Source organism: Dipodomys merriami, unplaced genomic scaffold, assembly GCF_024711535.1.
Source record: "Dipodomys merriami isolate MVZ:Mamm:240054 unplaced genomic scaffold, mDipMer1.0.p SCAF_39, whole genome shotgun sequence".
Taxonomy (NCBI): Eukaryota; Metazoa; Chordata; class Mammalia; order Rodentia; family Heteromyidae; genus Dipodomys; species Dipodomys merriami.
In genome coordinates this window covers 8,123,251-8,138,337 of record NW_027205492.1, presented here as the reverse complement: position 1 = coordinate 8,138,337, position 15,087 = coordinate 8,123,251, and the positions used below count along the sequence as shown (strand labels likewise).

The 15,087-nt window shown below is 57.7% G+C and overlaps 1 protein-coding gene across 2 annotated transcripts in view; it reads left to right on the top strand.

The window, feature by feature from the left end:
• Positions 1-15,087, top strand: part of Ripor3 (RIPOR family member 3) — a 70,797-nt gene that overhangs the window by 16,116 nt on the left and 39,594 nt on the right. The window contains exon 1 of one of the 2 annotated variants that reach the window (XM_069989991.1): positions 14,741-14,824. The exons of the other annotated variant lie outside the window; for it this stretch is intronic. The gene's annotated coding sequence lies outside the window, so the exon portion shown is untranslated. Of the gene's footprint in view, positions 1-14,740; positions 14,825-15,087 lie in introns of those variants that run through there. 2 annotated transcript variants of the gene reach the window in all.

The window sequence follows — 15,087 nt, the reverse complement described above, 5'->3', positions numbered from 1 at the left end:
CTCTAAGTTAGCCTCTTGAGAGACAACAGTTATCATCAGTAGATTTGTAGTTGTTCTTCTTTCGTCTTGAGAAAGAGCCTCATAAGTAGCCCAGGCTGATCTCAGATTCACTATGTAACCTGGGCTGGCCTCCAACTTCCTTCCTCTTACCTCAGCCTCTAAATGCTGGGAGCACAGACATGAAGCCCACCTTCTGATTTCCAGTGTTTTAGCAACCTTGTGTGTGTGTGTGTGTGTGGCTTGAAGTAGCTGTGTTGACATCAAGTGTGAACTGTCCATCAGATTGTGTCCCAAGTCCCACAACGTGTCGCATTGCCTCTCGGTGGGGTGAGTACTATGTGAGGTGTGAGCTCTGACCTTAGCTTTGCTTTGATGCTGAGATTTGGGGTTGGGCATTCACCTCTGGGCTTCAGTTTCCCCATCCTAGAAACTGTAATGGTGCCCAGAGCAGAGGTGAAGAGAGGCCCTGCTGTGGGGGAGGGCTGCCCTTTCCCCTTCCTCTTTCTCTGTGGATCTGGGGGTGGGGGATGGGGAGATGTTTGCTGTGGGCCCAACAGGGGGCGCTGTCTGAGCTGGAAGCAGGCGTCAGGAGCGAGTGGTACTGATTCATCCCCAGATTCCTTGGGGTGGAATTTCTCTTATCACGGCTTCAGATAAAGTTGTTGCACATGAGGTCACTTGGGGACAAGTGTCCACAGTCCCAAATTCCCCAGCCAGGCCCACACCATCATGGCCGGCAGCACCGGCCCCGGGGGGGGGGGGGCTCCTGACTTTGTAGTGCCTCCCCCCAGACCATCTAGGTGACAGCTGCTTTACTTGGGACCATCTCCCTCAGTCTTGTTCTAGACTCCCCTAGCAATCCCTCTCAATACCCGACACCCCCCTTTCCCTGCCCTCACTCAGCAGCACCCCTGGGTGGGACTTGGAGCTCCCACAACGGCTAGCCCCAGCCCCCATGGTCCTGCTGTGTGCCCCAGCCCTGGCCTCTGCTGCTTGTGCACTGTGTGTGTGTGTGTGTGTGTGTGTGTGTGTGTGTGTGTGTGTGGTATGTGTGTGTGTGTGTGTGTGTGTGTGTGTGTGTGGTATGTGTGTGTGTGTGTGTGTGTGTGTGTGTGTGTGTGTGTGTACCTTCGCAGCCTAATGTCCCCAGCTGGGAGGTCTTGGGGGCAGATGCTATTATTAGGCCTCATCAGAGGAGGAAACCCAGGGCCAGCACTGCTCAAGGCCACTTATCGGGAAGTGGTGGCCGTCCCAGCATCCCCTGGGGAGATGTTTGAAGTGTTGCATGGAATTCTGTCTAAGTATGAGGCTGGCTTCTCTTTCAGAAAGCTCAGTGGAGCCGGGAGCCATCTTCTTGCTCTGCGTTACATGTTTCCACCCCTGGGACTGTCACTAACAAGTTTCCCCCGGGGAGGAAAGGGGGTGGGGAGGACCTCTGGTGGCACAGGTCGAGGCCATGCGGCTGCGCATGCCGCCCCGAGCGCTGACCCCGCACGCCGCCACAGCTGCCTTATAACAAGGGGGAGGCGCAGCTCTTCACCCCTGACTTTGCTCTGAGCAACAAATACCAAAGCCAGACACTCTTTGTTGAATGGTTATTCACTCTGTTTGCATTCCAGTTGTGAAGAAATCATCATTTCTTTTCTGAAGTGCATGAAAAACATGTACTCAGGGCTGGGGTATAGCTCAGTGACGAAGTGCATGCCCAGCGAATGCAGCATCCTGGTGTGATGCCCAGGGCCACAAAAGAAAAAGGCACTCAAATCCAGGTGTAGGCTCATGCCTGGAAACCTAGCATTTGGGAGGCCCAGGCAGGAGGAGGAGATGTTGAGGACACCCAGGCTCCGGACAGCAGGGGTCACGGGTCTGCCCCAAGGCCAAAGCCAGTGTCAAACTTTGACGTTCCAATGGAACGCTTGAAACAAACCCCTAGGGGCCGCTGGGTTCCAGAGGAGAAAGCACGAGAGTTTATTGACCATGAAATGAAGTCTCTCCCTGCTAGGAGTGTCCGGGACCCCTTGGGGTCTCTTCTGCCAAACAGATCTGCGAGGACAGAGAGCTGTAACTTCACGTCTGGTCTTTCCTCCTGCCCCCCAGCCCCTCCCGCCACAATCCAGGCCCACAGTGGGCTGGGGGGCTCCGTTCCCACCCCAGGCTTCCTCCAGGGTGGCGCTCTTATCTTATCAAACCTCAGTGGACCCAGACACTTATCTCCAAGTGCCCTCCTCCCGAATTCCTCTTCCACCCCAGGGCCAGCCCCGGCTGCACCTCTGCTTGCCTTTGTGGTAGCCCATCCCCAGCCCAGTCTCCACAGTGGCCCTTCTGAAGGAAATCCTACTGTACCACCCAGGGCCTAAAACCATCACTGGCTCCCCAGGAGTGTGACATTGAAGACTAAACGTTACTGATGGGTTAGACCAGGCCGCATGGCCGGCCCTGCCATCTCTGCAGAGAAAGCTTTGTTTCCTGAGAGAGAATTCACCTAACACACATTTACTTTTTTGTTTTTTTTAGAGACAGGGTCTGGTTGGAATTTGAGTTTTTCCTGCTTTGGCCTACTGAGTGAAGGATTACAGGTAGGCACCAGTACACTCAGCTACACAGTATAACACTCAGTAGCCTTTCCTTTTCCTTCCTTCCTTCCTTCATTTTTCTTTCTCTCCTTTTTTGTCAGTGGTAGGGCTTGAACTCAGGGCCTGGGCACTGTCCCTCTGTTTTGCTCAAGGTTAGCACTCTACCACTTGTAGTCACAGCTCCACTTCCAATTTTCTGGTGATTAATTGGAGATAAGAATCTCAGAAATTTTCTTGCTTGGGCTGGCTTTGAACTACAATCCTCAGATTTCAGCCTCCTGAGCAGCTAGGATTATAGGTGTGAGCCACTGGCACCTAGAATTTTTTTTTTTTTGGCGGGGGGTGGGGGGGTCCGGTCCTGGGGCCTGAACTCTGGGCCTGGGTGCTGTCCCTCAGCTCTTCAGCTCAAGGCTAGTACTCTACCACTTGATCCACAGCACCACTTCTGGCTTTTTATCTTTTTGCTTATGTGGTGCTGAGGAATCGAACCCAGGACCTCAGGCATGCAAGGCAAGTACTCTACCACTGAGCCACCTTCCCAGCTAGAATTTTTTTTTAAGGAGGGGATTGCAGGCATGCCCCAGGAGACCTGGCTTGTCTTCATGTTTCTGCACCAACTTGCGTTTTCATTTCCTTCAGGCGCGTGCACGGGTGCTGCGCCCTTCCATCCCCACCAGCAGCGCCAGAGACATCCTTCCCCGGGTCTTCCCGCCGCAGTGCGCAGCTGGCCTGCCCTTCCAGCCTCTGTCCATTCTCACGCAGGCCTGCTTGCTCCTCTCTGCTGGCAAACAGGGGACTGACTTGATGGTCCTGTGGGTCCTGAAATGTATAAATCCTGTAACCGTCCTACCTCTAAGGTCAAAGCAGGAATGTGTCATTCTCAAGTCAAACAACAGAGAAGGATGACTAGAAGGTTGGTGATATTTGAACACTAGGAGTCCTAACAAGGGAGTCAGATGATGAACTCACAGATACAACCACCACACAGTGGCAGGTATGACCGCCACACAGGGGACAGGCACAACCACCACTCAGGTGACAGGCACAACCACCACTCAGGGCCAGGCATAATTGCCACCCAGGTGACAGGTACAGCCACCCCGCAGGTGACAGGTACAATCACCATGCAGGTGACAGCTGTAGGTGAGAGCTATGTTGAGTGTAGCAGCGCTGGTGCTATTATGTTACTCTAAGAATAGCAGACAGCACAGCATGTGTGTCTGGGTGTGTGTTCACATGCACGTGTGCTCTGCTACTAGCCTTGAACTCAAGGCCTTGAACTGTTGCTTAGCTTTTTTGGCTCTTCACCAAGTGAGCCATGTCCCCACTTCCGGCTTTTTACAGGGTAATTAGAGATAAGAGTCTCAGACTTTTCTGCCCAGGCTGGTCTCTCGAACCACCATCCTCAGGTCTGACTGGCTAGGATTGCAGGCAGTCACGGGCGCTGGCCAGCCTAGAACACGCCCTCCCCTCCCCTCACTGCCCGCTCTGTCAGGCCTCTGTGTCTCACTGCTCGCGGCCTGTAGCGTGGTCACCTGGCAGTGTGGCCTGCGGTTGTCCGCACAGCCCTGGCTGGCACCTCACGGCCTTTCACCCAATTGACCAGCCCCTGCCTTTCTGTTTTCTGCTCCAGTGTCCGAGCCCCATGGGTCTCAGAGCCCCATGGGTCTCGGGCTGGGAGGGCTGGATGTGTGACATACCTGTCATTTCACTCCCAGCCCTGCACCTGTGGCCTCCTATGCAAACGTTGTCTGAATGAGGGATCTTATCGGAGCGCCATCTCCTTTCCCTTTGCGGGGAGTAGAAGTCAGGGCCGCCCAGCCATGGAGCCCACCCTGCCCGTCCTCCTCCCCGTGGTCTGGGCGCTCCTAGAGGACAGTTCCTCATCCGGGGCGGGGGAGGGGGGAGGGTCCCCAGTGCCAGGGCAGCTCTGTCTCATTGGTGAAGAACAATGGTCAGCCGGGCGCTGGTGGCTCACGCCTGTCATCCTAGCTACTCAGGAGGCTGAGATCTGAGGATCGAGGTTCAAAGCCAGCCCAGGCAGGAGAGACCGTGAAACTCCTATCTCCAATAAACCACCAGAAAACCGGAAGTGGCGCTGTAGCTCAAGTGGTAGAGCGCTCGCCTTGAGCTGAAGAGCTGAGGGACAGCGCCCAGGCCCGGAGTTCAAGCCCCATGACCGACAAAAAAAAAAAAAAAAAAGAACAATGGTCAAACATAGAAGGAAATTGGGCACCGGTGCCTCACACCTGTCATCCTAGTGACTCAGGAGGCTGAGATCTGAGGATTGCAGTTCGAAGCCAGCCTAAGCAGGAAAGTCTGTAAGATGCTTACCTACAATTAACCATAAAAGCCAGAAGTGGAGCTGTGGCCCAAGTGGTAACATACCACCCTTGAGTGAAAAAGCTAAGGGATAGCACCCAGGCCCTGAGTTCAAGTCCTAGTACAGGCACCCAAAAACAAAACGACAACAACAACAAAACCCAGCATGAATGAATAATAGCAAAATGGCAGTGAGACCATCTGTCCCAGGAGTGAGCTCAGGACAGACAGGACACACTTGGCTGGCAGGGGACACCGTTCTCGCCGGAGGGGTGGCACCCGGGCTCTCATGGCTGTGAGGGCCCTGGCAAGTCATGGCGTCCACTGGGCTAACCATGACTTCTGCTTTGCTTTGCTGTGGGCGAACCATGCCAGAGCGTATGGCTTAAGGCAAGCGGCCAGGGCCCCTCGGGGTGCTGTGTGCCGGCGTCGGCGTCGTTTGCAAGGCTCCTGCGACTCTCCACCCTCACTGCGCCGCCCGGCCTCACGGCTGCCCTCCGCAGCTCTTCCTCTCCGAGTGCTCTGGCGCAGCTTCTACCTGAGTGATCCCAGGAGGTTTGAAAATAAAGGCAGAAAGTGGAAGCTGAGGCCCAGGCTCCAAAGCTGAGTCCCCGCTGCCCCTCCTGACTCCCACACCCCACTCTCTGGGGGTGGGAGGTCACGTTCAGCCCTGTGGGAAGGCCAGGATGAACGGCGTGGCGGAGGGAGCCACAGCTCCACTTCCAGCTTGTGTTTGTTAATTGGGGATAGAGACTCATGGGTTTTTCTGCCCAGGCTGCTGTTGGACTCCAATCCTCGGATCTCAGCCACCTGAATGGCTAGGATTACAGGTGTAAGCTCCTGGGGCTGGCTTATTAAAGCTCCTGGTGTTGGCTTATTTTTTTGCCAGTCCTCCTGGGGCTTGAACTCAGGGACTGGGCACTGCCCCTGAGCTTCTTCTACTCAGGGCTAGCGTTCTATCACTTGAGCCACAGCGCCACTTCTAGCTTTTTCTGTGTATGTGGTGCTAAGGAATCGAACCCAGGGCTTCATGCATGCTAGGCAAGCACTCTACCACTGAGCCACCTTCCCAGCCCAGGCTTCTTTTATGGCTACTTATCTTGTTTCTCTCCCAACTCACCTGCAAGGGGCACTTGGGGCAGTTGTGTAGGTCCGACCTCGAGGCACCTGAGATGGTTCCGGCTGTGGTTCTTGAGCAGGACTCGTCGCGTGAAAGCCTGGGCTCTGTCCGGGCATGGGAATGCATTCCTGTTATCCCAGCGCTCCAGGGACTGAGGCGGGAGGATTGTGAATTCAAAGCCAGCCTGGGCTGCATAGCAAGATCCTGTCTCAGTAGAAAACAAGGGCGGAGCGCATGCGTGGAGTGGGAGAGCGCGTGTCTAGCCCACCAGGCCCTGGGTGTGGGGGAGAAAATGAAAAATTGGTCAGTGTCCGTTCTACCCTGTAGAACCTGGGAGAGAACTTTCACCTTCCCGTGCCTCAGTTTCTCCCTCATTTCATGAGGGTGCCTAATGCCTAGAGGGATTGGGAGGATGTAGGGGGCGCTGTTAATACAACCACCTCAAGCACCTGCACCTGTAAATGTCAGGGACTAAATGGAGCGGGCACAGAGTGAGGAAAGCTGGGAGTGTTTGTGTCACTAATCTTCCAGGTTTCTCTGCAGGGTGCATGTGAAGTAGCCTAAGGTAGCCTAAGGAAGAATCTTCTAGAACATCATCCTGAGCAGCACTGGTGTAAAACGTCCTACACACACTGGCTCTCATTCTAGCTCTAGGATGAGGGATTTGTATTTTTTTTTAATTTTAATTTTTATTTTTTGTGAACATACTGTACAGAGGGGTTACAATTACATGGGCATGTACTTTTCTTTTTTCTTGTTTTTGTCAGTCATGGGGCTTGAACTCTGGGCCTAGGTGCTGTCCCTCAGCTCCTCAGCTCAAGGCCAGCAGGCTACCATGTGAGCCACAGACCCCTTCCAGTTTTCTGGTGGTTCACTGGAGATAAGAGTCTCACGGACTTTCCTTCCCAGTCTGGCTTTGAACTGCGATCCTCAGATCTCAGCCTCCTGAGTAGCTAGGATGACAGGCATGAGCCACCAGCACCGGCCTATTTGTACTTTTAATATAAATTATAAAGCTAAAGACATACAGGTTTGTTTCCCCCAAAGTAAATTCCGACCAGCTTCAAACCCAGCCAAGCCAAATAAATTGTGCACTACAGCACACTGTGATGGGTGTTGTGCAAACCCCGGGTTGTGCAGACAGCTTTGAAGCCCCTCCCCCCCAGCCTCCCCCCAGGAGCGCTCACAGCACCTGGCTTCACTTTAGGCTGTGCATATTTGCAGCGTTTACTAGAAATTTGTGGCACAGAAAGGCATGGCATGTGTGCGTGTGCGTGTGTGTGCACACGTGTGCACACACACAGAAGGCTCTCATCACACTGGGTGGGAGACATGGTTGGGGGTGTGGTCACAAAGCAAGAAATAAAGCAGAAACCCTGAACTCAAGGGGAAATCTGGGAATTCCTCAGCTGGAGTGGGAGTCATTCGGGGAATGCGAGGATTGCTTTGATTCTGGTCTTTGCAAGGAAATGACAGTCACTGCAGAGGGGGTGGAGGGTGGGGGGGGGGAGGGGGGCAGGGTCCTCCGGGACAGCCCCTGGGCACTCACGTGTGTGAGCTGTTTACTTTCATGGACTTGCTCTTTGCAGCACGTGACCCTGCGGGGGTGGGGGGTGCAGGCATCTGGGGGGGCAGGCCTGGGCCTGCGCTAAGCCCCCACCCCCTTGCTGATAAGACTCCAGGGTTCCAGGATTTCATTCCTCTGTAGAACCAACATTTGTTTATGGGTCCCTGCCAGAGGCTCCAGCCTAGCACAGGTTTCCCTCCTCTATACCCCCTGTCCCGTGCCTGGACCCCTGGTGTGTCATGGTGGGGGGGGAGGGGTCTGGAAGCAGACTTCAGCTTGTGAGAAGATGCGTGGGAATGGTGGGTTGGGACACTATCTCCAGGACTCTTCTGTGTGAATCAGACACAGGACTTTGAGGACCCATTCTGCCCCTCCCCGCTCCTCACTCTGCCCCTCCCTGCTCCTCCAGCGCCATCTTGTCCTCTGTCTGGATGGCAGAACTCCTGGTAGAGTGGGTGTGGTGCTGAGGGACCTGAGAGATCCCGAGGGCTCACCCAGGTGGCCCCGCTACTTGCTAGGGTCCAGATACAGACATATCGGTGACAACTTTGGCTTATGGGGGCCATTCACTTTTATATATATAGCGCCAGTCCTGGAGCTTGAACTCAGGGCCTGGGCGCTGTCCCTGAGCTTTTTTGCTCCAGGTGAGTGCTCTACCATTTTGAACTACAACTCCACTTTTGGTTTTCTGGCAGATCATTGGAGACAAGAGTCTCACGGACTTTCCTGCTCTGGCTGGCTTTGAACCGCGATCCTCAGCATTCAGCCTCCTGAGTAGCCTGAGCCACGGCACCCAGCTACCACCCAACCACTTACGTGCTTCCCATTGGCGTGGGTTGGCTCGCTGCTCCCCAGCTCCTTCATTGAGGTAAACGTCAAGCCGTGGGGAATGTCAAATGAATATACAAAAATCCTCCACACCCGGATGCACCTCGGGCTGCCACGTGGCCTTCCTGCCCTGCTCTCCTTGTAGGCATTTGTGCATGGGTTTTTCTGGGCTCACTTTAAATCTATGTAAATAAGGCAGGAGTGAGGCTAAGTGGTTGAGTGCTTGGCCAGCATGTGCTCACCTGGCTCCATCTCAGAAACACAAAGTAAATACATAATTAATTAGTTAATTAATTAATTTTTTGTCGGTCGTGGGGCCTGAACTCTGGGCCTGGGCGCTGTTCCTCAGCTCTTCAGCTTAAGGCGAGCACTCTACCGCTTGAGCTACAACACCACTTCCAGCTTTTTCTGCTTATGTGGTGCTGAGGCATCGAACCCAGGGCCTCATGCATGCAAGGCAAGCACTCGACCACTGAGCCACCTTCCGAGCCCCATTTTTTTTTTTTTAAGGAAGAAAAAGAAAGGACGTAGAAACAAGTTTGTTTAGCTATTTTGTCAGTACTAGGGCTTGAACTCAGGACCTGGGCACTGTCCCTTAGCTCTTTTGCCAAAGGCTAGCTGTCTACCACTTGAGCCACAGCTTCACTTTTGGCTTTTGGCTGTTTGATTAGAGATAAGAGTCTTATAGATTTTCCTGCCTGGGCTGGGCTGGCTTCAAACTGGGAGCAGATCTCAGACTCCTGAGTAGCTGGGGTTATAGGTGTGAGCCCCCAGGGCCTGGTGTTTTTAACTTTTTATTTGGGGGGGGGTCGGTCATGGGCCTGAACTCTGGGCCTGGGCGCTGTCTCTCAGCTCTTCAGCCTCAAGGCTAGTGCTCTACCACTTGAGCCACAGCGCTACTTCTGGCTTGTTTCTTTTTGTTTATGTGGTGCTGAGGAATCAAACCCAGGGCCTCATGCATGCAGGGCAAGCGCTCTATCACTGAGCCACCTTCCCAGCCCTCCCATTAAAAAATTTTAAGAAACTGAAAATAGCCAGGCACTGGTGGTTCATGCCTGTAATCCTAGCTACTCAGGAGGCTGAAATCTAAAGATCACAGTTCAAAGCCAGCCTGGGCAGGAAAGTCTATGAGACTCTTATCTCCAATAAACCACTCAGAAAACCAGAAGTGGTGCTGTGGCTCAAGTGGTAGAGCACTCACCTTGAGCTGAAGAGCTGAGGGACAGTGCCCAGGCCCAGAGCTCCAAGCCCCATGACTGACCAAAAAAAAAAAAAAAAGAAAGAAAAAGAAATTAAAAACAGTAATGGAATGCTGGTGGCTTGTGCTGGTAATCCTAGCTACTGAGGAGGCTGAGATCTGAGGATGAGGGTTTGAAGCCAGCCAGGGCAGTAAAGTCTGAGAGACTCTTCTCTCCAATTAACTAGCAAAAAGGTGGAAGTAGAGGTGTAATTCAAGTGGTAGAGCACCAACCTTGAGGAAGAAAGCTAAGCAAGAACATGGAGCCGGTGAGTTAAGGCCTGTGAGTTCAAGCCCTAGAACCAGCACAAAAACAAAAGAAGGAAGGAAGGAAGGAAGGAAGGAAGGAAGGAAGGAAGGAAGGAAGGAAGGAAGGAAGGAAGAAATAGGAGAGCGAACGTCCCTCCCAAACCCTGGCTCCCTGTGGCAGGAGGCTGGCCAGACACTGTTGGCAGTGGACAGCAAAGTGGCCGGAGCCTGGGGCCGCCGGAGCCAGCGCTAGGCAGATGTTAAGGATTGACCAGCCCCATGTGCCGTGACCCAGAGCCTCTAGAAAGTGCCAGGTAGAATGACTTCTGCCCTGGAAGGCTCAGGGCCCTGGCACCATCCTGCATGCCCCCTGCCTTAGTGTGGCCGCCACCCCTGGCAGCCCCCTGTGACCAGCCCGGTGGCCTAGCTCTGTGCCTCCTTGTGTGGATGGGGGACCCTGCATCTCACAGGCTGGACTTCCCTGTGCCCTGGGGCGGGGCGGGGCAGCCCCTGCAGGGCTCGGGCCACCCTGGCTGGTTGCAGGACAGGACAGCACAGCGCCCCCTGGAGGACTTCCAGGGCAGCACCTCAGCTGGACCCAGGGCTGGAGGCACAAACTGGCCTTTCAACAGCCGGGGCCTGACCTTGGAGCCTGTCTGCATGCAAATGTCCTGTGCGTGTTACACGCTGGAGCGGATGGTGTGGCCTGAGACTACGTCATGGTTGTGAGCTCAGTCCTTTCCCACGTGTGTGCCGCCCACCCCTCCACCAGGGTGACCCGCCGCTCTCCCGCCCTCCATGGCTGGCTCTCGACAGCTCACCGTGGCTCACCTGGGGGCCAGAGTTTCTGGTTCATTCTAAGGCTTCGGTGGGTTTCTGACCTCTCTTGGTGGGCTTCTCTGAATCCATTGAAGGAGGAGACTAAGAACTCTGGCACAAAGGGTGCAGTGTGTTCCCAGAGAAGAACTCTGGCAGGCAGGCCATAGACAGAGCCCTGGAATCCCAGAAATGCAGTTGGGGCAGGTAAGGGGGCAGCCCCAGCCCTGGCCCCAGCCCCAACTGTCAGCCTGGTGGTGTATACCCTCTTTCTGGCTTTCCATCTTGGATTTCGTGTGTGTGTGTGTGTGTGTGTGTGTGTGTGTGTGTGTGTGTGTGTGTGTGTGTGTGTGTGTGTGTGTGTGTGTGTGTGTGTGTGTGTGTGTGTGTGTGTGTGTGTGTGTGTGTGTGTGTGTGTGTGTGTGACATACTCAGGAGTATCTTGGCCAGGTGCAGTGGTTCACACCTGTAGTCCCAGCTACTTGAGAGATGGATACAGGGATGGATACTTGAGCCTAGGACTTTGGGGCCAGCTTGGCCTACATAGCAAAACCCTGTCTCTAAAAATAAAAGAAAATATTAGTATAGAATAGTATTAAGCACAGGTTCATAGCAAATGTATGATTCTTTTTGCTCACTGTTGATTAGAAATTTGTTAGCCAGGCACTGGAGGCTCACATCTGTAAACCTCGTTGCTCAGAAGGCTGAGATCTGAGGATCACAATTTGAAGCCAGTAGGACCCTGAGATAATGAGGGGATTTAAAAAATACAGTCACCGTGGGCGTCAGTGGCTCACGCCTGTTATACCAGCTACTCCTCAAGAGGCTGAGATGTGAGGATCACAGTCTGAAGGAAAGTCCCAGGGGCTCTTATCTCTGATTAACCAGCAAAAGCCCAAAGTGGAGCTGTGGCTCAAGTGGTAGAGCCCCAGCCTTGAGTGAAAAAGCTGAGCGTGAGGCCCTGAGTTCAAGTCGCAGCAGTGGCACACACAGTCAAGAGGCCTGACCAGCCTCTCTGGCAGGAGTGGAGCTGTGGAGGAGGAGGTGGAGGGAGGTTCAGGGTAGGCTCCATGAAGGAGGAGGAGCAGGGGGTCTAGGGGAGCAGGCCTGTTCTGAGAAAGCAGGGGTGTTCTGGGGGAACAGGTGTTCTGGGGAGCAGAGGTGTTCTGGGGAGCAGGGTGTTCTGGGGGGCAGGGGTTCTGGGGGAGCAAGGGGTTCTGGGGGAGCAGGGGGTTCTGGGGGAGCAGGCATTCTGGGGAGCAGAGGTGTTCTGGGGGAGCAGAGGTGTTCTGGGGAGCAGGGTGTTCTGGGGAACAGGTGTTCTTCAGGAGCAGAGATTCTGGGGAGCAGAGGTGTTCTGGGGGAGCAGGGGTTCTGGGGGAGCAGAGGTGTTCTGGGGGAGCAGAGGTGTTCTGGGGGAGCAGGGGGTTCTGGGGAAGCAGGGGGTTCTGGGGGAGCAGAGGTGTTCTGGGGGAGCAGGGGGTTCTGGGGGAGCAGAGGTGTTTTGGGGGAGCAGAGGTGTTCTGGGGGAGCAGGGGGTTCTGGGGGAGCAGAGGTGTTCTGGGGAAGCAGGGGGTTCTGGGGGAGCAGGCGTTCTGGGGAGCAGAGGTGTTCTGGGGGAGCAGGGGTTCTGGGGGGCAGGGGTTCTGGGGAGCAGGTGTTCTTCAGGAGCAGAGGTTCTGGGGAGCAGGGAGTCTGGGGGAGCAGGGGGTTCAGGGAGCAGGGGTTCTGGGGAAAGTGGTTCTGGTGGGCAGGGGTTTGGGAGACAAGGGGTTCTGGGGGGCAGGGGCTCTGGTGGGCAGGAGGTTTGGGGGGTGTCCCGACCCGCAGGACTTCAACGAGGGCAGTGAACCTAAGCAAGAAGGAATGAAGGGACAAGAGACACAAAGAAGGACAGCAAGACAAGGATTCTGATCAAGCTGCCAAATTTTATTTTTCACACAGGGGTATTTATATGCTTAGAATAAGGAAGCTTTTTCATTGGGCGTAGCAGCTGCAGGACGTTTGCTTAGGGCAATGTGAAAAGGTGGTCAATAGCAGCTACCTGGTCTTTGTTTGGGGCAGGATGCAAAGACCAGATTCTGTAAATAGCCTCGAGAGATGTTCCTGCGAGATTGTCAAGCTTATCATGCAGAGAGACTCCCTGCAGGGCTCTCGACAGGGGGCAGGGGTTCTGTGGGGGACAGGGGCTCTGGGGGATGGGGGGCAGGGGATAGGGGAGCAGGGGCCCTGGGGGGCAGGGGGTTCCGGGTTCAGGGGGCAGAGGTGGGGGCAGGGGTGGGGTGCAGGGGTGGGGTGTAGGGGGTGCAGGGGTGGGGGCAGGGGTGCAGGGGTGGGGTGCAGGGGTGGGGGGTAGGGGTAGGAGACGGGGGGCAGGGGTGGGGGTGTAGGGGTGGGGGACAGGGGGCAGGGGTGGGGGTGCAGGGGGTGCAGGGGTGGGATGCAGGGGTGGGGGTGTAGGGGTGCAGGGGTGGGGGGATGGGGCAGGGGTGGGGTGCAGGGGGTGCAAGGGGTGCAGGGGGTGCAAGGGGTGCAGGGGGTGCAGGGGTGGGGGCAGGGGTGGGGGTAGGGGTGCAGGGGGTGCAGGGGTGGGGTGCAGGGGTGGGGGTGTAGGGGGTGCAGGGGTGGGGTGCAGGGGTGGGGTGCAGGGGTGGGGGCAGGGGTGGGGGGACGGGGCAGGGGTGGGGTGCAGGGGGTGCAAGGGGTGCAGGGGGTGCAGGGGTGGGGTGCAGGGGTGGGGGTGTAGGGGGTGCAGGGGTGGGGTGCAGGGGTGGGGTGCAGGGGTGGGGGCAGGGGTGGGGGGACGGGGCAGGGGTGGGGTGCAGGGGGTGCAAGGGGTGCAGGGGGTGCAGGGGTGGGGTGCAGGGGTGGGGGCAGGGGTGGGGGGACAGGGGGCAGGGGTGGGGATGCAGGGGGTGCAGGGGTGGGGGGCAGGGGTGGGGGGCAGGGAGGGCAGGGGGCAGGGGTGGGGTGCAGGGGGCAGGGGAGGGGTGCAGGGGGTGCAGGGGGGCAGGGGTGGGGATGTAGGGGGTGCAGGGGGTGCAGGGGTGCAGGGGGCAGGAGTGGGGTGCAGGGGGGCAGGGGGGCAGGGGTAGGTGCAGGGGGGCAGGGGGCAGCGGTGGGGTGCAGGGGGGCAGGGGTGCAGTGCAGGGGGGTGCAGGGGGCAGGGGTGGGGGCAGGGGTGCAGGGGTGGGGGGCAGGGGTGGGGTGCAGGGGGGCAGGGGTGCAGGGGGCAGGGGTGGGGTGCAGGGGGTGCAGGGGGCAGGGGTGGGGGCAGGGGTGCAGGGGTGGGGGGCAGGGGGGCAGGGGGCAGGGGTGGGGTGCAGGGGGCAGGGGTGGGGTGCAGGGGGGCAGGAGTGCAGGGGGCAGGGGTGGGGGGCAGGGGTGGGGGGCAGGGGGGGCAGGGGGCAGGGGTGGGGTGCAGGGGGGCAGGGGTGCAGGGGGCAGGGGAGGGGTGCAGGGGTGCAGGGGGGCAGGGGGGCAGGGGTGCAGGGGTGCAGGGGGCAGGGGAGGGGTGCAGGGGGCAGGGCAGGGGTGCAGGGGGCAGGGCAGGGGTGCAGGGGGGCAGGGGGGCAGGGGTGGGGTGCAGGGGGCAAGGGTGGGGTGCAGGGGGCAGGGCAGGGGTGCAGGGGGCAGGGGAGGGGTGCAGGGGGCAGGGCAGGGGTGCAGGGGGCAGGGGTGGGTGCAGGGGGGGCAGGGGGGCAGGGGTGGGGCCCGTCCTCTCGTGATTAGCGCAGCCGCCCCGAGGGAGCGGCCAGGCCTAGGCTGACGGCGGCCCGACGGCGCTCAGCCCGGAGGCCGGGCGCGGGCCCAGGGCGGGAGGCGGGGCCGGGGCGGGCTCGAGGCCGCGGCGCGGTGGCCGCGACCCGCAATCGGCGGGTCCAGAGCCGGGCGGCATCCGGGGCGGGTGGCCGGGCCTCGCCGGCTTCCGGGAGCCCCGGCCTTGCGGCCGCCTGCGCCCCGCCGCGGGCGATAAGGCGGCGGCGCTGTCAGAGCCGCGGGCGGGGAGGCTCAGCCGGCGCCGCGTCTGCCCGCTGGGGGCCGGGCCGCCCGGGCCAGAGCCGCCACGTCCGGGCCGCGCAGCCAGCCCGACTGGAATCGACCTTCGCCGGGTGAGTGCGTGGTCAGGGGTCCTGCTGAGTCTGGGACATGAGTGTGTGCACCATGTGTGTGCTGGTGTGCACCGCCGTGTGTGCAGTGTGTGTGCTGGTGTGCACCGCAGTGTGTGCACAGTGTGTGCTGGTGTGCATTGCCGGGTGTGTACCGTGTGTACTCGTGTGCATCGCCAGGTGTGCACCGTGTGAGTGCTGGTGTGCATCACCGTGTGTGCACTGTGAGTGCTGCTGTGCATTGCCAGGTGTGCACGGTGTGTGTG